The 22,335-nt window shown below is 36.2% G+C and overlaps 1 long non-coding RNA gene across 1 annotated transcript; it reads left to right on the plus strand.

Moving 5' to 3' along the window:
• The first annotated feature begins 19,408 nt into the window (after positions 1–19,408).
• LOC136030928 (uncharacterized) lies at positions 19,409–21,224 on the plus strand. Its single transcript, XR_010618397.1, has 2 exons — positions 19,409–20,124; positions 20,920–21,224. It is a non-coding gene; the product is annotated as an uncharacterized LOC136030928 (long non-coding RNA).
• The last annotated feature ends 1,111 nt before the right edge of the window (positions 21,225–22,335 follow it).

Genomic DNA, 22,335 nt, shown 5'->3' on the forward strand with positions numbered 1-22,335 from the left:
GCCTTGTAAAGTTTCAGGAAAACTAGTGGGGATCTGCTGGTAACTGTTCTTTTGATCAGACCTAAGTTTGTGTTGGCCTGGGACACGCTCTTGATGGTGTTGGCATGAAACTTGAGAAGGCTGTCAACGATGACCCCAAGGTCGCGTTCCTCTGTGCTGGTCTTGATGGGTGAATCGGAGTTGGAGGCATGTTCATGCATATGGTATTGGGCGCATGGGTTTGAGGATCCAAAGTGTAGCGTGCTGCACTTGCTTATATTAAACGATAAGAGCCATTTGTCTGCCCACAGCTGGATTTTCTGGACATCTGTTTGCAGGGATTTTACATTCACTGCTCCAAATAGCTTTGAGTCGTCAGCATAGAGAGACAAGTTGTTTTCCACCTCGCTGAATATATCGTTGATGTAGATGTTGAACAGTGTAGGACCAAGAACAGTTCCCTGCGGTACTCCACTGATGACATCACAGGGCTCGGAAAAGACCTTTTCACCTCCAGTACCAAATAGCCTGACTCTCTGGGTTCGTCCTGACAGGAAGTCCATAAGCCAATCAACCAGTATCACGTTATATTTTTCATTCTCCCTTATTACTTACGTTCTTTTTTAGTTTCATTCCTGGTTTTCGAAAAAGCTAATTTGTTCAAAAATAGAAGGGGCCTCTAGAGGCTCTTCTGAAGGAATTTTTTCTATGGGGGGGGGGGTCAACCAAATAATAATTATTTTTTTAAACTACCAGATTACCACCTCCGTGTCGGTATCACTGAATTGAAACAAAACTCCCAATATGTCTATATTATAAAATGCAATGAAAAACGTTTAAAAACGAGTAAGGATAGACCCGGCTGAATAGTAATTGAAACTCGTAAAAAACAGAATTCTGATACCAATAGACATATCAAAAGAATCAATTTTTTATACTAATTTCAAGTATATAAATTTTATTAAGTTTAGTTATACCCATCAAAAGTTACTAGCCTAAGCAAATCTCCCTGAGTTTCAAAAAAAGGAGAAAACACCCCCTAAAGTCAATTGATCTTAATGAAAATCACATCATCAGATTCAGCATATCAGAGAACCTTACTGAAGAGGTTTCAAAATCTGCCAAAATGTGTGATTTTGTATTTTTTTTTTTTTTTGTTTTTTTTATTATTTTTTTTGCAGGGAGAAAAATCACGGATGCGTGTTTATTTGTTTGTTGTTGTTGTTTTTCAGGAGTGATCTTACCGACCCAGGGGTCCTAGAATATCGGAAGAGGGCTCATGTTAAGCGATTTATCACGTGAAAAGTAAGATCTATACCCACTTGGCACACTTCCTTTTTGGAATCAATTTTGGATTGCTGCTAAGCAAATCATGGCTTTCCGATTAAGGAATAGGGTTGATTCGTCCTTGACATTCGTAATGTGAAAAACTTTAATACATGCAGAGAAGGAGAAAGGCCCCCAAATGTACATTCCGTAGCGCCCACTGTTTTGTGCAGACATCTCATGATTTACAAACCTTCTCCCAGTAATGCGTTAAACTGCATGGTGAGGCAGAACACCATCGTGGAAGGATCTCCTGTAGGCTGACAACTGTGACAGGGCTAAGATCCAGATCTATGGTCAACGGTCTCTGCAAAAAACTTCCTCGACCCTTTCTGAGCACCTGCAAGGCTGGGGACCTTGTGGTCAATTCTTTTCCCATTTGAGCAGTGGCTCCCCTCAAGGAAATTCTAGCCTAGCAAACAAAACAGCATTCGCGCGAAAATCTGATTAATGGGTAATTTCACAGGTCATTGTCTATTTTGGGGGGCATTTTCGGACTGAAAACTACTTCCTAAATAATTCATCTATTATGAGGAGCCTCCCTGTAATAGCACAATATTTGTAGCCACGAATATATAATAAGCCGGTGGTAATACACTTGAGATTGTCTGTGCAGGATTTCGGCTCTTGTTGATAGAAGAGAAGCTCCAAGTGCTGAAAATCATGTTGTGACCAAGATGGGTAGGATCACAAAAAACCCCTGTTCATGCTAGAGGTCCCAGGGACTTCCTGCTCTCCTGTTATAATCTCACTTAAGCACTTTGGTGTATACCTGAGAGGATATGTTGGTCAGTGGTGAAGCCATTATGCTTTTAAAAACAGCCATGAGAGGTATACCTGAAGTTGCTAGCCCCTTGAGACGCAGGTGCTGTTGGTTGTTGATCTATTATGTAAACCTGCTTGTTATGTAATAGTTAATTGTTTACTTGTGTAAAACCCTAGCAACCAGTTCTAGCCCCAGCGCCTTAGCAACCAACAAGTGTTATTGATTATTGATCTATTTCGCACACCTGATTGTTATGTATACTTTAGGGAATGTTTTTTTCTTCAAGACATTCAAGACATTCTCTTTAAGATGTTTTCCCCTCAGGGTAACTAGTCAAGTAGGGAACCCCTGGATGTAAATGGGGATGATGTATTTCCCAAAAGTGGATGAGTAAATTTAAACACACGTGTTATTGTTTTTTTTTCTGGAGACATTTTGTTCTTCAAGACGTTTTTTTCTTCGAGATAATGCTTTTCTTTGATACATTTTTTCTTCGAGACATTTTTTCGTCGAGATGTTTTTTTCTTCGAGCATTTTTTGTATAGATGCTTTTTCTTCAAAGCTTTTTTTCGTCGAGATATTTTTTCTTCAACATATTAAAAGAAAATTCGTGTTTTTCCTCAAGATGTTTCCAAAAGGCGTTCCCCAAGCCGCTTACGCAAGACGTATATTGATTCATGGACCCTTTGCAATCCATCATTGAAATTTTTGTCTACTGTAGGAATCGAAACTAAGACCGTAGATTTGTGACGGAATGAAGCATTAGCCAACTGGACTATAAGCCATTACTATTATTACGCTCTTAGGAATAGATTCCATGCAATAGGCTTCTTGATCTCAACGACAATTTCCCCTTATTACTTTTCTTTGTAAGCTTTCAATCACTTATTTTTTATCCCCGGGAAATAATTTCTATCGGAAGGAAGAAATCGATTATTGGAAGTAGGTTTAGGGTATATTATTGTTTTACATTTGACGCACACCTGGGTGTCACATCATAGTTGTAAAAATTCAGATAAGAGTAATTGTTAGAAATAGATGTTATCGTTGGTTTGGTCTATTGCCCACCGGTACTTTGGAAATTCAAGAGAACCATGGACACGTACTATAACTATTCGTGGAACCTGTCAACGATTTTTTTTAAGTTCTAGCTTAAGATGAGCATTTAATTCGTAATTTTTATTTTATTGCCAATGAAAGACCTAATCCGAATTTTCTGTGGGTCACAAGTGTCATTAAGTGTCCTAAGCGGGGAATTGCCTTAGGTTGGGGGTTGGTCCCCAGCCCCCCATTGTACTTCCTGGCTGAAGGGCCACAAAAGGAGGATCAGCACCGCCGGTTTAGACCTTAAGGGTCTAGTGCCGTCTTACTTACTACTACTACTTAGACTGACACCTTCTAACAATGAAAAGGTATGTTCCCGCACATCAATAAAAAACATTGGTCAATTTTAGTTTATAAGCTTATTTTTGAACACAAAATTTTGTAAATACCTTAGGTATGATGTTCACACCAGAGGGTACCATCGGGTACATTGAGGCACGCTGGCGTCAACTGCATTGAGCCATCAGAACAAATGTTATTGGGAATTTTGCTTTAAGTTTAAACGAACAATTCTAGAGTAAACTGATGTTTTTGCCAAAAATGCCTGAAAAATTTCTTATCTATCTATATAAAAATACGTTTTTTGTGTGTTGACTGACGTTATGCACGTTTGTCAACTGACGTCATTATAAGGATTGAGAATTAAGCCGTCATGAAGTTGTTTGTCGACTCACGTCATGTTTGTGGACTGACGAAATTACAGACCGGGACACCGGGACACAAATGACGACTGGGACACCGGAACACAGGGAATATAAACAACGATCAGAACACTCAAAGAGAAATTACAGACTAGGACACTGGGACACAAATAACGACCGGGACAAAGGGAATATAAATGAGGAACGGAACACAAGGACACAACTACAACGGGGACGCCGGGGGGCACAGGAGGGATATATAAATGACGACGGGGACACAGGGAATTTTTGATTAGCAATCACCATCAAAAAAGCTCAAGGGCAATCATTAGAATAATGAGGTATAGATCTGAATACGGATTGTTTTTCCCATGGACAACCGGGAAACAAATGACGACCGGGACACAGGGAATATAAATTACAGACCGGGACACCGGGACACAAATGACGACCGGGACACAGGGAATATAAATGACGACCGGGACACTCAAAGAGATATTACAGAATGGGACACCGGGACACAAATGACGACCGGGACATAGGGAATATAACTACAACGGGGACGCCGGGAGGCACAGGGGGGATATATAAATGTAGACGGGGACACAGGGAATGTTCGCTTAGCAATCACCATCAACAAAACCCAAGGGCAATCATTAGAATAATGATATATAGATCTGAATACGGATTGTTTTCCCATGGACAATTATATGTTGCATGTTCAAGAGTCGGTAAACCTGACAATCTATTTATATGTACAGACAATGGGACAGCGAAGAATGTTGTATATTCGCAAGTTTTACGTAGTTAAAAACACACACACATATATATATATATATATATATATCTATATATATATATATATATATATATATATATATATATATATATATATATATATATATATATATATATATATGTTGTTTCAAGAGGAGGTGGCTTGCGAAAACAAGAACCAGTGGACTTAAAATATAAATTTTATCAAAAAATGACCAGAAAAAGCCTTAGGATTGATGATATATATTACAGGGATGTCAGGGGTCAGCCATATATTGCCATAGTAGCGCGAATTGACATGGTATATCATGAGGGGTGGCTTGCAAAAAGACGAAGTAATGGACTTAAAGCATAATTTTTATCAAGAAAATATCTGAAAAATGCCTTAAGAATGGTAAAATGTATCAGAGCGATGTCATGCGAGTGCAATAATTTGCCAGAAAATAATACCAACAAAGTATACTTCTTAATATGGCTTAAGTCTACCACTAACAAGATTATGCAAAATTCAATGCAAAAAACGATTCAAATGTGCGTTTGTCAACCAGAAAGGTCAGATTGGCCAGAAAGGCCTAGCCCTTGCTTAAAGAATTGAGTGTTCTAATTACAAGCTCTCAAAAATATGTCTTAATGTGGCTTAGATTTAGCTCTAACGAGATTATGCAAAATACGAAAAAAATATTATTCTAATGTCTACTTATCAATCAGGACTAGTCTTGGCCCAATTAAACGAGGCATTTTCATTAAAACTTCTCAAAAATATCTTTTATTATGGCCTAAATTTATGTCTAATAACAACCCTTCTCACCTGGAATTGGATGCTATGGCCCCCAACTTTCTTTAATTCACCGTGTTTTGCTTATATTTTATATTTATCAACCTTATCACGTTTTGTTTTCTGTTTGTTGGAATTTAAGCGTTTTTTTCTGAGATTTCAGGATTTTATAATGCTTATGATGCTTGGCAATCAGAAATTTATAGTTTTGTCTCAAAGAAACCATACATTTTCACTAAAACCTCTTAGAAATACCTCTTAATATGGCTTAAATTTATATCTAATAACAACCCTCCCGCTTGAACTGATTGCTAGAGTTCCGGCCTTTCTTTCATTCACGCTTTTTTAGTCATATTTTATCCTTTATCAGATTTTCAAAATTTTCACGTTCTTTAGTTCATGGTTTTGCTCATAACTTATTAGCTTTTTCACGTTATGTTTTTCTGTTTATTGAGTTTCAATTGCTTTTTTCTGTGATTCCAAAAAATTTTCTTATGTTTGACAATCATGAATGTATAGTCTTGGCTCAAAGAAACACGGTATTTTCATTAAAACCTCTCAAAAGTTCCTCTTAATATGGCTTAAACGTACCTCGAATAACAACCCTCCCCCCTGGAATTGATTGCTAGGGTTCCCGCCTTTCTTTCATTCACACTTTTTAGCTATTATATTATCCTTTATCAACTTTTTCAAGTTTTGTTCTTCCGTTTGTTGAGTGTTAACTGCTTTTTTCTGTGATTTCATGATTTTATACTGTTTTTTATTAATAAAAATTTTGTGTACATTAAAAAGTCTTTGGGTTATCTAACATCCCACGTTTGCGCCGTGATTACATAACAGTCACGTTTGCGCCGCCATTACATAACACCCATGTATGTTCCACCCTCAATTACAAGCGGGGGTTCCTAACGGGCTCTGAAGAAACAGGTCACGCGAGATTACTCCATTTTAAGTTACAATCAGGTGCTCACCACTTGACTAGAGCATCCCCGTTGGAATTGTTTGCTAGGGCCCCATTGGAATTGACTGCTGAGACCCCGTTGGAATTGGGTGCTATTGGCCACTTTTGAATAGCTCACTAGGGCTCCCTAGTGAGCTCACTAGGGCTCCCACTCTGAATTGGTTGCTTGTGCCCAGTTGGAATTTATTGCTAGGGCTCCCGTTGGCATTGACTGCTAGGGCCTCGTTGGAAAGGCTTGCTAGGGCCTGGCATCTTGAAGGTTCCCCCACTGGCAGGCCTCAAAGGTAATTTCCTGGCCGGTTTATGTCTTTTATGTAAATTGCATAACAACCAAAGAGATCTTGAAGAGAAAGTTTTCATAAGTAAACGAAATATCCTCTATCATACAACAATCAGCTTTACTATACCATTCCATAAGAAATAAATGGGACATAGTATTGCGTGTGACCCAGGTGTGCATAATAACGACTTATGGGGTTATTAGCTCCATTTGTATACTCCCTATCTGTGTGTTTGGATTTGGTTATAGCACATTATTAACATTTATAGAGAATCTTGACCACAATTCGAAAAGCTAATGGAAGGCTAGTTTAACATTAAGGGAAAATAATCATTCACTAGCAAAATACTAGCTATTTACAATATCTACAGCATAAGTAATACGCCTTTCAATCAGCAATGTATTCAATTAAAGCGGAAAGCACCACAAGGAAGTCCCAGAAATGCTAAATCACCCAAAAATGTTTTTGTTTCAGCACAGTATAAATGTTGAGAATTTTTGAGCAGTATAAATGACTGAGCACTTTTTTAACGTTTTCCTACCAGGTTTACTCGTCATTCCTAGCTGATATGACACATCATTTAACTTAACTTAACCTGACTTAGATTATTTAGGTTTGGTATAGGCTCCGCCATGATTGGTATAGTCCCCTAACCTGACCTACTACAAGTTAAATGAGATCAGTTTCACGAGGACAAAAATAAATGTACAGATTTAACAAAGAGAAAAAACAATATACATTAAGTTTCAAGAAAAAAATCAGCACACGACAAGTTCCACGAACAAAAATCAGCTTGCAACAAATTCAATAAGCTAAGTATCAGTTTCACGAGGATAAAATCAATTTAAAAGTATCGTGAAGAGAAAAATCAACATGCAACAAGTTTCACGAGCAAATATCAGCACGCATTAAGTTTCACGAACAAAATCAGGAAGTACCAAGATTCATGAACAAAATCAGTTTTACGAGGAGAAGAAATCATCGTAAAAAGAAAACATCAACATTCAACAAGTTTCAGAAACAAAAAATCAGAAGGCAGCAAGTTCCATGAATAAAAATCAGCATACAACAAGTTTCATGAACAAAATCAGTTTCACGAAGAGAAAAATCGATGTACCAGTTTCACGAAGAGAAAAATCAATATGCAACCAATTTTGCGAACAAAATCAGCACGGAGCAACTTCCACGAACAAAAATCAGCACACAACAGGTTCCATGAACAAAATCAGTTTGACGAAGAGATAAATCAGTGTTTTTGATAATATCAGAAAATATATTAATAATGCCATTCAATATTTGGTAATGCCAGGTAATACTTTGATAGTAACACACACGATTTTGCTAGTCATTCTAGATTTTGATAATTACTTGCAAGATTTAGGTAATTCCTTGAAGGATTCTCATAATATCTCACAAAACTTTAATAATACAAGACAAGATTTTCTAATATAAGCAATACTTTGATAGTATCATTTAAAATTTTGATAATATTTTTCTATCTTGATAGTTGCAGACACGATTCTAATAGCACTATGTTAAGTTTCGTTAATAGGTAACATGACTTTGCTTGCATCATATTAGATTTTGATAATATCAATCACGTTTTGATTGTTGGTGAAGATATTTCGTTAATAGCTTGCAAGAATATGATAAAACCATATAAGGTTTTGCTAGTAACTTCAATGATTATAATAGTACTACGTTTGCTTTGATATACCATAGAGTATTTTTTCTAATATCAGTTGAGATTTTGATAATCGGAAGTGTGGAATCCAAGGGCTGGGCAGAAGGAGTGGAACTGGAACTGGAATGGTTATCGAAACTGATGGGACCTGAACTGGAATTGGCTGAACTTTGGAATAGGGGCAGAATTGGGGGGAACTTGAACTGATGCAACCGAGCTAGATTTTGAGCTGGGACTGGAGTGGGAATTGTAAGAACTGGAATCAGTTGATCCGGTGCGGAAGTCAGTAGAATCAGATGTTGAACCGTTGTAACCAGGAGTCAAAAGCGGGGGTAGAATCAGATGTTGAACCGTTGTAACCAGGAATCAGAAGCGGGGGAAGCTGAAGTAGTTATTACTTTTAAGAAGTCTAAAAATGTCTTAGGAATGATGAGGGGTGCCAGTGGGCCGGTTATAGTGTGATACAGTGAAATCAATTGCTTGGACTAACAGCTTTTACAGCTTAAAGATAAGGTGGTAAGGTGGAAGTGGTAAAGGAATTTTTAGCGGTGGGGGGACTGAAATCTAACACCCAGTCAAAGAAATGAGGCATTATCATGAATACCTTTCAGAAATAACTCTGAGTATGGTTTAAGTTTATCTCTAATGACAAGCCCCCCCCCCCTCTGCAAGCAAGCTAAGGTGAGCTAGCCACATATTGTCACGGTGGCGTGAATATGCAGACCCTTTCCTAAACAGCTCTTGATATGGTTGAAATTTTTTTTAGTAACAGGCATCCTCTCTGAAATTGGTTGCTAGGAGATGGTTCTGCCGCATATGGTCACGGTGGCGAGAAGATTCATAGTCTGGGATAAAAGAAAAGTGGTATTTTCATTAGGATATCTGAGAAATGGCTCTTAATAAGGATTCTATTTATCCCTAATAACAAGCCCCCCCCCTCTGGAATTGGTTGCTAGGGGATAGACCAGCCACGTATTGGCATAGTCGGTTAAAATATGCATAGACTTGGCTCAAAGAAACGTGGCATTTTCATTAAACTTTCAGAAATAACTGAATGCCAAAATGTGCTTCTTTATCTTGCTGTTGCGTCTAATGGAGCAATAGAAACGACACATTTTTATTAATCCCTCTCAGAAATACCTCTTAACACAGCTTAAATTTACCTCCAATATCAACCCTCCACCCCACCCTCCCTTGAATTGGTTTTTAGAACTTCCGTCTTTCTTTAATTCACGCGCTTATATTTTACCTTACATACGGTTTTCCATATTTTGTTTTTCCATTGTTGAGTTTTATCTGCTTTTCCCGTGATTTCTTGATTTTATAACGTTTTTTATTAGTAAAAGTGGCATGAACAGTAAAATGCCTTCATTATTTAGATTTCTTGTTCCAGGACGCATCTTCAATATATTTCAGTAAAGCAATTTCAGCATCTTTTGACCTATGTACATAGCTATACTCGTTCAAGATTGCCTCTAATATTAGTGCTAATTTTTTAGCAATCGATTTTTCCCATGTATGTCAATTATTGCAGCTATATCGGAACATGCAAGCAATTTAATTGTTCTAGAAGGCGGGCAGGGATTTTTCCGTGCGTGCTGTAGGTTATCATGTAGAAGGTATTCCTCCAATAATAATATTAGAAAGGCTTTCATAGTCCACCTGTCTAGTGCTCCATTCCCTTTCGAATGCTAATGCAGACAAAAAACTTAGATTATATAGGTTCCCTGAAAAAAATGCATTGAAAGAAAATGAAATCTAATAAAACGCAGAGAAAGAAAAATCACCTTGAAAGAAAATGAAAACCTGACAAAAATAAAGACCCGTGTGTGTACCTCAATTCCGTAAAACCCTACGTGTGCCTCCATCACGTAACACCCTGTGTTTTCACCACCATTAGGTAAACCTTACGCGTGCACCATCATTACGCCATCCCCAATAAATCTAGCAAGTTACGTAAGATTACGTTATCTATATATAAATAAATAAGTTTTTTGTTTGTCCGTTCACTGACGTCATGTTTGTGTGTTGACTGATGTCATGTTTGTCAACTGACGTTATTATACGTCTTTGGTGAGGCTTAACGGCCTGCCATCAAATTTGCGTATATATTATTATTATTATTATTATTATTATTTATATATATAGATTATTATTATTATAAGGATTGAGCATTATGCCGTCATGAAGTTGTTTGTTGACTGACGTCATGTTTGACTGACGAAATTACAGACCGGGACACCGGGGCACAAATGACGACCGGGACACTCAAAGAGAAACTACAGACTGGGATACCGGGACACAAATAACGATCGGGACACAGGGAATATAAATGACGACCGGGACACAGGGACACAACTACAGCAGGGACGCCGAGGGGCACAGGGGGGATATATAAATGACGACCGGGACATAGGGAATGTTCGATTAGCAATCACCATCAACAAAGCATCAACATCAAAGCTCAATCATTATCATCATTATAATAATGAGTTATAGATCTGAATACAGATCGTTTTTCCCATGGACAATTATATGTTGCATGTTCAAGAGTCGGTGAACCAGACAATCTATTTATATGCACACACAATGGGACAGCGAAGAATGTTGTATATTCGCAAGTTTTACAAATATATATATCTTTATCTATATTCACAGGTGGGACACGGGGACACGAATTTAATGGCGCGTAACTAATATAGCGCGAAAAAAGCTAAAAAAAGAAAAGGCCTAAAAAGAAAAAAACCTTAAAAAAAGGACAAAAACAAAAAGGTAAAAAACTAAAAAGAAAATAAAACCGGGACACAAATGACGACCGGGACACAGGGAATATAAATGACGACCGGGACACAGGGACACAACTACAATGGGGACGCGGGGGGGACAGGGGGATATATAAATGACGACAGGGACACGGAGAATGTTAGATTAGCAATCACCATCAACAAAGCTCAAGGGCAATCATTAGAATAAAGAGGTATAGATCTGAATACGGATTGTTTTTCCCATGGACAATTGTATATTGCATGTTCAAGAGTAGGTAAACCTGACAATCTGTTTATATGCACAGACAATGGGACAGCGAAGAATGTTGTATATTCGCAAGTTTTATGTAGTTAAAAACATTTATATATCCATCTATATTCACAAGTGGGACACAGGGACACAACTACAATGGCGCGTAACTAATATGGCACGTAACGACTTACACGCGCGGGGGGCTTGGGAGGGGGGGCGCCCAATAAATCTATCAATTCACACAAGATTGCGTCACACCTCACTTTAGCACCGTCACTACGCACCACCCATGTATGTGTCCTTCTTAGCTACAACCGGGGATTCCCCACTTGACTAGCGGACTCTAACAAGTTCCATTGTGTAATTAGCACCAGCATCTCTTAGAAAACATTCCCTATTACCTAAAATACACCTCTATCTCTTAGTAAACACCCCCTATTATGTAACAACCAAAGAAATTCTGATTTGCTGGGGAAACTTTAGAAAACCTTCCTATGTGTTTTTAAAACCTTCCTATAGCTGCCTTTACAAAGCATCCTATAGCTGCCTTTAAAAAGATTCCTATGGCTGCCTTTAAAAAACTTCCTATGCCACATAACGTACAGGTGTACTATGCCGTTACAGGTGCGCCATAGTATCTCATTAGACTCAAGTGAATCTAATAATGTCTCTAGTGACTAGTATCTTTAGGTTTACCCCCTGTTTGTGTTCCCGGATTCATTATACTGTCACTACTAATAAAGTGCAGAGTTAAAAGCTTAGCTCAAATGTGCAAAAAACAAACGCAAATACCTTATCCCATCATCGACATCTAACATTAACCCGAAAAGTATTTTGCTTCTTCCTCTACCCATTAAATGAATAAAAAATTTCAATTAAAACGGAAAAGGAACATTAAGACCTAACACAATTTATTTTAACTCCAGTTCGTTTTTTGCTTTATTTATTTTTTGATAGTAATTTCTGAGTGCTTTGAGGTTTAATTGCTATTGGACTTTATTTCTGCTGGTCTTGAGCTTAAAATGCTATGACTCTTTTACTTCACAGGTAATTTCACAGGTAAAATTGTGTCGGCAAAGAGAAAGCATGACATATAAGAAGAATTTCGTATAAAAATTCTAACAAATTCCCCAGTGAAAAATTTCCTCTCAGAACTTCAACCCCCGGAAACTTCCCTCCCCGTGGAAAGTATTCCTTAATCTTTATTTAAGTAAAATGGGCAGAACAGGTCAGCCATTTTAAAGGGGGATGACGAACAACCGGTTATTTGTACCCTTCAGAGTCCAACTACAGATGTAGAAGATTAATCTTATTGAAATCTGCTTGATGTAAGCGTGCCAAAATTTAATAACAGAGAAAGGGAGGAGACAGTAATTTAAGGAACTGAAAACATTCCGGCAAATCTTATATTTCCCAAGCTGTATCGTAGAAAAACAATTTTTATTCATAAAACTACTAATCAGCATAAACAGAATGAACTTGTCACTGAATGAACTTAGCAACAAAATGCAGACAAACGATGACCTTGATAAGTCAATCGTAATTTAAAGAAGTATAGAAGCATCATTGCAAAAACTTTTACCACAGTGGGCACTGTGGGTTTGAATCCTATTTTCCCAGTATGGACAACGATGAATACCGTTACAACCAATCGCACTGTGGTAAGGAGGAGTAGAGCCGAAACCACAAACTGAACACGTTGGTGTTCCGTGTTCGCAATCGACTTTAATCCCAGGCTTGGAACTTTTAATGACATAGTCTAATGTTTTTTCAAACATTAGTTTAAAACCTTGAAACCTCTTGCTTAAAGACAGTGACTCAAGCATCTTTAGAACCTCTGAAGTAGAAAATTTACGTATGTCCATCATCCCCAGAATTTCTACTGCAGTGCCAGACCTGTCCTCAGAATTTTTAGAGACCCACCCGTAAAAACAGTTCAAAAATGAATCCCACCTTTCGAACTTCCTTTTTATCAAAGACGCACACACAATTTTAGAAAACTGAAGAAAATCGTTGATATCAAAATCTACAATAAAGGGAGGACCTTTCCTCCCTTTCACAATAAATATAGCAATCTCATTCATAGCTATTTTCTTTTGGGCATTGCAATCATAGGTTGTAAAAATGAGCTCAAGTACTTTCAAGTCGTTTTCTTTAGCAAATTTATCAAGCAAGCGTTCCGCCATCGTTTCCTTGATTCCAAGAAAATTGTATTTATCAACAAGATAACTAAAGGTCTCCAGGGTAATTACACTCATATCAGGGATTCTGCCTTCTTCATAGCAACCAATAATAGCTTTCATAGCATTGACATCGACGTCATCGGCCACGACGATGTTTGTTCGCTTCTCGAGCATGTCATGATCAAACATTTTTCTAAATACATCACTCGTTGCTGTTAAAAGGATCTTCTGGGCCGTAATATATCCATTTTTACATTGAATCGTAACAGTTGGACTATTTTCCTGCTTCAAATTATCCAAAATCGCAGTAAGAGTTGACGTAAAGCTCATTGTTTTGAAGTTGTAGCTAGGATGTCTAGAAAAGCATTCTAAACTTCAACATTCTAAACTTCAACAATTTCTACTAAACCTCAAACTTTTGATATTCTGTTTTAAGGTTTTCGAATTGCTTTAATCCATTGTGAAAATATATAGAAATATTTGTGCAATCACCAGTTTTTCACATTTTAAGCAATTTAATAAAATTTAAAAAGAGCCTAAATTTTTTTAGCTCGTTTAACGGTAATGACGTGTAACGGGGTAACGGTAAAGATAGTGTACGGATAGACGGACGGAGACTACATTTTAATATAAGGCTTTGTATATGAACAGACAATGGGATAGCGAAGAATGTTGTATATTCACAAGTTTTACGCAGTTAAAAACATATATATATATATATATATATATATATATATATATATATATATATATATATATATATATATATATATACTAGCTGTTGGGGTGTATTTATATATACTAGGTGTTGGGGTGGCGCTTAGCGCCACCCCAACACCTAGTTGGTGGGGGCACTTCGCGCCACACCCAGAGCCCCCCCCCCCAGCGCGCGTAAGTCGTTACGCGCCATTGTAGTTGTGTCCCTGTGTACCACCTATGAATATAGATAGATATATATATATGTGTTTTGAACTACGTAAAACTTGCGAATATACAACATTCTCGGCTTTCCCATTGTCTGTGCATATGCAAAGCCTTATGTACTAATAACGACGTCATATGCAAACGCTCTTTTTACAAACAAACAAACATGCATACACACAACTCGTTTTTATATAGATAGATAGATAGATAGATACAATACAAATTAACTGCGTAAAACTAGCGAATATATAACATTCTTCACTGTCCAATTGTCGCTGCATATAAATAGATTGTCAGGTTTACCGACCCTCGAACATGCAACGTACAATTGTCCATGGGAAAAACAATAAGTATTAAGATCAATACCACATTTTTCTAATGATTGACCTTGAGCTTTGTTGATGGTGATTGCAAATGCTAATCGAATTGGGAATTGCAATCTTTTAAATTGAAAAGGCAGATCCGTTGGAATCACGGGAATGCGAGGAATAAGAACAGCCTCACCCTCAAAAGGCCCTGTCAAGATTGTGGCCTCTATTACGTTTTCCATTGTTTTTTTTTAAGGAAAGTCGCGTGCCATTGCAAAGCTTTGGTGGGTTGATATTTCTTAACAGTATTATTGGTACGCCTAGTTTTAGTTGTAGCACGTGTGGTGGAAACCCTGAAAGATCCACGGAATTTAAAAATTCAGATGGATAATTAGCCGCCTCAATTGGTTCAAAAACTGTGTCGACTGACTTGTAAAGGACTGCCTGGTCTCAAATCTTGGTCAAAACAACATTGTTGATTTCGTGGACGTCTATATTTTTGGGTGCAAGAATCGCTCTTTCACTTAGCCATTAATCATTTTTATAATTGTTTAGAATATTCGGAAATACTTTTTCAATCAATTAATTTTTGGACGTCACTAAATTACAGAATTCAGCAGGTATTTGTATACGTCCTGAAATTGAGTCTACTGGGAGCTTTCCGTTTCCAATTGCCAGCCATTCATCTGAAAATGTTTGACCAGAGTCATCGTTTTGCAATCGGACATGCATATTTGTAGTTAATTTTAATGTCTTTACGTGTGCCCATAAATTAGAATTTTTCAGGCAAGCATTTATTTCGTCTGCAGGGGTTGATCTAGGTATTATAGGTAATGTTTGCCTGAAATCTCCCGCAAGCAATATTAATGTGCTGCCAACGGGTTTCAAATTCCCTCGCAAATCTTTCAAACATCGATCCAGAGCCTCGAGCGATATTTTGTGTGCCATTGTGCACTCGTTCCAAATAATAAGTTTGCATTGCTGCAATACTTTACCCGTCCCAGATGATTTGGAAATATTGCACGTGGGAGTTTCTGTAGAATGCAAATTCAGAGACAATTTCAAAGCGGAATGAGCAGTTCTTCCACCAGGTAGCAGCGTTGCGGCTATTCCGGACGACGCAATTGCCAACGCTATATCATTTTTTGATCGAATTTATGCCAGAAACAGTTTTATCAGAAAAGTTTTACCAGTACCTCCTGGCCCATCCAAAAAGACAATTTCTCCAACGTTGTTATCGACACAATGCATTATCGTATCATAAATGTCTTTTTGTCCCGACGTTAACTTGGAAATGTTATTTTGTACATACGACAATAGATCACTCGTACTGTAACTTTGCTAACGATCCAATTCTACACATGTTGAAACAGCAGCGGTACGATTAGGTGAAGGCATTCCCAAATCCTGAAGAGGTTTGTTTGCCATACATACGCACAAATATACTATAATAACTAATGTGCAGTTATAAATTTCTGATGTAAAATCAAAAGTCATATCTGACGTCTCTAACCGTTTTCGATGGAGTATATCTTAGGATATTTTCGATTTATATTTTTCCCATTACTCTGTAGGAGCTGAAGGAGAGCAAGTTGTTGGTATGATTCCAAACAATGCACGAATTTGACTTGGAGTTGACGTTTCGCACGCGTTATTGATGCAGTTATCCCAGTGTTGGTCATTCTCCAATAAATTCAGATCTTGGCATGCACTACGGTAAGTGTCATGTATATTACCGTTTACAGTTCTCAAATACTCAAAGGACGTTGGACCGGGTACATTCAACAAAAACAGGCGTAGAAAGAAGCATTCATGTTGATTGGGGTGAACGGTGTAGAGTCTTCCTATCATGGTAACTTTGAAGATGGTAGGTTGGCCGTCAACTGACTTACCCTCTTTTCGACGTTCAAATACTTTATTTTTAGTATTCCACGTGTAATACGAAGGCACTTCAGTATACAGCAGTTTTTTTGCAAAAGTATCATTTTTGCATAGCGAAAAGAAAGCAGTTAACTTTGTATCTGGTGGATTCAGGGCTCGTTTTTGCACGCTGGATTTCGAAAAATAAACACGTTGACCATTCTGTAAATGTACCGCTAAGTGATCAACAGCTGGACTACGTTCATGTATCGAAAATGAAAGAATTTTCCAAACAGCTTCATTACTGCTTATGTATCTTTCAGCCTGATATTGTACGATTTCGTCGATATCTTTGATTTCGGATTGCAAGCCAAAAACTGCCATGTCACTGCCTTTGTTGACGTATTTACATATGTATTACATTGCCTTTACGGAGTTACAGTATTCAACGTTTATGTTGCATTAAATGTTTTTGATAGTAATGGGGAATATGGAACAACCCACTGGTTATCTACTTCGATGGTGGTACCGTTACGCTTCTTTATTATTGCTGTTTTACCGCCATCTTCAGTAGATCTTCTTCTATATTGTGGGTAACCATCATTGCCAGTAATTGTGTTGGGTACTAAAAGTCGATGATATTGCTTTGTGCACCTTCCTTTGGCCATGCATGGTGAATTTTCGTTAAGTGCACCACAAGGTCCATGTATCATATTTTTACAACAATATCATATAACCCCTTATCGACATTTTCATCAGATATTTTCAGCGGAAATCATATCATCAATTTTATTAGAAGTAATTTTATAATGTAGCCAGATTAGTATATGTGCATGTGGCAATCCTCGTTTTTGCCAATACACTGAGTACATCCAGCATCGCACTGACCCAAACACTTCAAGTTTTACTATATAGTTTATCAGTGATTTCAACTTTTACCGGAAGACACGGGCCGTAATGTCATGTCTATGAACCGCCGATTGGCCTTGAAGTAAAAGCTGCTGTATCTCGTCCCAAGATTGATTACATGTAAATGTAATCAATAAATCTGGACGACCATAGAGACGAACATACGCAATAGCATCTTAAGCATATTCATGCATATGACGGGGACTGCCAGCATATGACGAAGGTAAAATCGTTAATCTTCCAACGTTTGTGGTATTACCGTCATTTACAACTGCTTCTCGCAAATGAATGTATTTTTCAGAGCGGAGCTTGGTTTGATTCAGACGGATAAATAGCAAACGTTCTGCTTCAATTTTTGCATACATATCAACGATGTATTGGTGAAACAATTGACGGCATTTTAAAATATAATTGTCTTCATCCTGCCAAATCATTAGTCTATAGGAATAATAATGCACTGCACTGCATTTCTTATTCATTTCTTTGTTAGTGGCTGGATTTATCAATTTAATATTAAAGTGATAGCCGTCGACTCCATCCAAAAAAATGATAGGATATTGTAGGGCATCGTAGCATCGATGAGTTTCAGCAATTCTTACCAACTGAGCGTTTCGCTTATGAAGAATAATATCTCGAGGTAAAAACTGATCACCGACCATAACGATTGCCACTTCGTCGATAGTTGGAGCATTGTATTTACGCATATTTTGGCCAGGAGGCGTTTTGTCAGCGGAAATAACAATTTTAAGCGTTTCAGTAGGCACCAAATTGATGGCTGTTTTGAACAGACGCACAAAATTATTATTTTCGTGGAAAAGATCTTGAGCAATTGCGAAAGAATTGTCCTTTCAACGTCGGGAGAAATTTCGCAACGTGCATTCAATTCAGAATTTCTATCACTGATGAAGTACAATTGTAAAAATGTATGATTCTCGCCTGAGAATGGTAGAAGGGACCCTGCTCTAAGATAAATTTACACTTTTACTTTGAAAGTAGGCATACATTGATCTGGATTTTCAATTTGGGCACCAAACGACGTAATTTGGAAACATGAGTTATATTTTCTGATTTTTGATAAAAAAAAACGCTTAGATTCTGACGTAGTTCCAGTAAGCAAAGTCTTCATTGGCTCTGGGGGTGCAGCTAGTTGAGAAAGTTTAACTTTTCCTGAGGCGCAACACATTCCCATTGTTTCACCATTAAATTTCAAGGCCTTTCAGTAGGGACAAATTTTAGACATAGTCCCGATTTGAACAAATCTACTATAATCATCGACTGGGCTGTACCTGAATGCCATGCGATAATTTTCACGTTGCTCTTGTGATTCCTCGGCACGCTTTCTTTTGGCATTATCTCTTGAAGCCGCAAGCCTGTTTTCACGTGGCTCTTGTGATTCCTCGGCACACCTTCTTTTTTCCCTTTCTCTTTTAGCAGCAAGTCTGGTTTCGCGTTGCTCTCGTAAGTTCCTCGACACGCTTTCGTTAACGGAAATTGCAAATTCCTAATCTGGAATTATCTCTTGAAGCCGCAAGCCTATTTTCACGTTGCTCTTGTGATTCCTCGGCACGCTTTCTGTTCTTACTTTCTCTATCAGCCGCAATCCTGTTTTCTTGCTGTTCTTGTGATTCCTCGGCACGCTTTCTTTTCTTACTTTCTCTATCAGCAGCAAGTTTTTTGGCATAGACTCTTTGAGTAGCTTCCTCGGCTGTTGCCATTGTAGGTTATTCAGTCATTTTACAATTAAACAATTTTCCGTCCACGATCTTCTTACAATTAAAAATTTGTCTTTGAACGAATTTCTTAAATACCTTTAATGACGTCATCGTCATAACAAACATGACGACAACTAACTTCATGACGACCTGACGACATTGTGACATGACGTAACTCGACAAACATAACACACATACAACTTATTTTTATATATATCTTCTATATATATAAAAATAAGTTGTCTGTCTGTGGATGTGTGGATCAGGTGACGTCACCTGAAAAAACTGGATCAGGTGACGTCAAAACTGAAAAAACTAAAAAAAGGCAAAAACTACAAAAAAAACTAAAAACTAATAAAAAAAAATAAAAAAGCTAAAAAACTAAAAAAACTAAAAAAAGGCAAAAACTACAAAAAAACTAAAAACTAATAAAAAAGCTAAAAAACTAAAAAAACTAAAAAAAGGCAAAAACTACAAAAAAAACTAAAAACTAATAAAAAAAATAAAAAAGCTAAAAAACTAAAAAAACTAAAAAAACTAAAAAAAGGTAAAAAACTAAAAAAACTAAAAACTAAAAAAAACTAAAAAAAAGGAAAAAACTGAAAAATAAGCTAAAATAAAGGTAAAAACCAATAAAAAACTAAAAAAAAACTGAAAAAACTAAAAAAAGGCAAAAACTACAAAAAAAAAACTAAAAACTAATAAAAAAAAGTAAAAAAGCTAAAAAACTAAAAAAACTAAAAAAACTAAAAAAAGGTGTAAAACTAAAAAAAATAAAAAATAAAAAAAACTAAAAAAAAGGAAAAAACTGAAAAATAAGCTAAAATAAAGGTAAAAACCAATAAAAAACTAAAAAGAAAAAAAGGAAAAAACTAAAAAAAATTTTCATCTAAAAAACTAAAAAAAACTAAAAAAGGTAAAAACTAAAAGAACTAAAAAAGAAAAAAATAAATGACGAAACTCAAAGAGAAAGCGACCAGGACAAAAGGAATGTTCGATTAGCAATCAACAAAGCACCGGGACACAGGGAGTATAAATGACGACCAGGACATAAGTAAAAAAAAAAACTATCTATATATATAAAAATAAGTTGTCTGTGGATCTGTGGATCGTGGATCAGGTGACGTCACCTGAAAAAACTGGATCAGGTGACGTCAAAACTGAAAAAACTAAAAAAGGCAAAAACTACAAAAAAAACTAAAAACTAATAAAAAAAATAAAAAAGCTAAAAAACTAAAAAAACTAAAAAAAGGCAAAAACTACAAAAAAAACTAAAAACTAATAAAAAAAATAAAAAAGCTAAAAAACTAAAAAAACTAAAAAAACTAAAAAAAGGTAAAAAACTAAAAAAACTAAAAACTAAAAAAAAACTAAAAAAAGGAAAAAACTGAAAAAATAAGCTAAAATAAAGGTAAAAACCAATAAAAAACTAAAAAAAAACTGAAAAAACTAAAAAAAGGCAAAAACTACAAAAAAACTAAAAACTAATAAAAAAAGTAAAAAAGCGAAAAAACTAAAAAAAAACTAAAAAAACTAAAAAAACTAAAAAAAGGTAAAAAACTAAAAAAAATAAAAATAAAAAAAAACTAAAAAAAAAGGAAAAAACTGAAAAATAAGCTAACATAAAGGTAAAAACCAATAAAAAACTAAAAAGAAAAAAAGGAAAAACTAAAAAAATTTTCATCTAAAAAACTAAAAAAAACTAAAAAAGGTAAAAACTAAAAGAACTAAAAAAGAAAAAAAAATAAATGACGACACTCAAAGAGAAAGCGACCAGGACAAAAGGAATGTTCGATTAGCAATCAACAAAGCACCGGGACACAGGGAGTATAAATGACGACCAGGACATAAGTAAAAAAAAAATTAACAAAACTAAAAAGAAGTTAAAAACTACAAAAAAACTAAAAAGAAAAAAAAACTAAAAACTAAAAAAAAAACTAAAAAATCTAAAAATCTAAATAAACTAAAAAAGAAAAAAAAAGGAAAAAAATAAAGGAGAAAAACAAAACTAAAAAACGAATGTATATACAGACCGGTACACCGGGATACAAATGACGACCGGGACACAGGGAATATAAATGACGACCGGGACACAGGGACACAACTACAACGGGGACACCGGGGGAAACAGGGGGATGTAAATGACGACCGGGACACCGGGACAGGGAATGGTCGATTAGCAATCACCATCAACAAAGCTCAAGGGCAATCATTAGAATCATGAGGTATAGATCTGAATACAGATTGTTTTCCCATGGACCATTATATGTTGCATGTTCAAGAGTCGGTAAACCTGACAATCTATTTATATGCAAAGACAATGGGACAGCAAAGAATGTTGTATATTCGCAAGTTTTACGTAGTTAAAACCATATATATATATATATATATATATATATATATATATATATATATATATATATATATATATATCTATCTATATTCACAGGTGGGACATAGGGACACAACTACAATGGCGCGTAACTATTATGGCGCGTAACGACTTACGCGCGCGGGGGGGCTTGGGGGGGGGGCGCGAAGCGCCCCCACCAACTAGGTGTTGGGGTGGCGCGAAGCGCCCCCCCAACAGCTAGTATATATATATATATATATATATATATATATACTAGCTGTTGGGGTGGGGCGCTTCACCTAGTTGGTTGGGCGCTTCGAACCCCCCAAGCCCCCCCGCGCGCGTAAGTCGTTACGCGCCATTGTAGTTGTGTCCCTGTGTCCCACCTGTGAATATATATATATATATATATATATATATATATATATATATATATATATATATATATATATATATATATATATATATATATATATATATATATATATATATATATATATATATATATATATATATATATATATATATATATATATATATATATATATATATATATGTATATATATATATATATATATATATATATATATATATATATATATATATATATATATATATATATATATATATATATATATATATATATATATATATGCTCTTAACTACGTAAAACATGCGAATATGCAACATTCTTTGCTGTCCCATTGTCTATGCATATAAATAGATTGTCAGGTTTACTGACTCTTGAACATGCAACATATAATTGTCCATGGA

This window comes from Artemia franciscana, chromosome 9 (genome assembly GCF_032884065.1).
Source record: "Artemia franciscana chromosome 9, ASM3288406v1, whole genome shotgun sequence".
Taxonomy (NCBI): domain Eukaryota; kingdom Metazoa; phylum Arthropoda; class Branchiopoda; order Anostraca; family Artemiidae; genus Artemia; species Artemia franciscana.